Source organism: Balaenoptera ricei, chromosome 3 (assembly GCF_028023285.1).
Source record: "Balaenoptera ricei isolate mBalRic1 chromosome 3, mBalRic1.hap2, whole genome shotgun sequence".
NCBI classification, from domain to species: domain Eukaryota; kingdom Metazoa; phylum Chordata; class Mammalia; order Artiodactyla; family Balaenopteridae; genus Balaenoptera; species Balaenoptera ricei.
In genome coordinates this window covers 77,886,371-77,887,433 of record NC_082641.1, presented here as the reverse complement: position 1 = coordinate 77,887,433, position 1,063 = coordinate 77,886,371, and the positions used below count along the sequence as shown (strand labels likewise).

At 31.5% G+C, this 1,063-nt stretch overlaps 1 non-coding gene across 1 annotated transcript; it reads left to right on the top strand.

Annotated features, from left to right (window-relative positions):
• The first annotated feature begins 203 nt into the window (after positions 1 to 203).
• Positions 204 to 310, top strand: LOC132364262 (U6 spliceosomal RNA). Its single transcript, XR_009502801.1, has one exon. It is a non-coding gene; the product is annotated as a U6 spliceosomal RNA (small nuclear RNA).
• The last annotated feature ends 753 nt before the right edge of the window (positions 311 to 1,063 follow it).

The window sequence follows — 1,063 nt, the reverse complement described above, 5'->3', positions numbered from 1 at the left end:
TCAGAAACCTGTACTTGTCAAAAAGTCATTTCTCTGACTCTTCTTGAAGATGAAACATTTTTTGCAAAAGCATCAGAATAAAACAATAATGGTCCATAAATGACAAAACACTTTAAAAGGCACAGTTAAAGATCTGATTACAATGCAATTAACAAAGAAACTTGATTAATGCTGTGAATACAACATTTAAGATAATAACTAGAGTGCTCGCTTCAGCAGCACATATACTAAAATTGGAATGATACAGAGAAGATTAGCATGGTCCTTGTGCAAGGATGACACGCAAATTCATGAAGCATTCCATATTTTTGATATATGTATATGTATAGCTGATTCACTTTGTTATATAGCAGAAACTAACACAACATTGTAAAGCAATTATACTCCAGTAAAGATGTTAAAAAAAAAGATAATAACTAGAATCATAACTTATAACATTTTACCAAGACATATCAGATTTTTAGAAATTCCATATAATTTCTAGAATATCTTTTTAACAATATTTACCCATACAATATAACCTAAGAAGGTTTATCACCACTCATTTGACAATGCTTTCTATGTAATTTAACATAGCAAATAAGCCTAATTAGTTTATTATTCCTCTCTCTGAGATGCTTCAGGGGTCCTCTCTGAAGCATCCCAAAGTTAGCTAGAGGTCAAAAGAACTTCAATTAGAATTTGATATTTGGAAATTTTGTCAAAATATCAAAAAGGTTTCAAAACACCTGGTCAAATAGTATCATGGGTCACTGTAGAATAGTACTTATTCACTTAATCAAAGTGACAATAAAAGATTTCAAGAGAAAATTATAACAGATTACCAGTTAAAGAACTTATGGTTACCAGGGGGGAAGGGGGGAGGGATAAATTGGGAGATTGGGTTTAACATATACACACTACTATATATAAAACAGATAACTAATAAGGACCTACTGTATAGCCCAGGGAACTCTTCTCAATACTCTGTAATGCCCTATACGGGAAAAGAATCTAAAAAAGAGTGGATATATGTATATGTACAACAGATTCACTTTGCTGTATAGCAGAAACTAACACAACA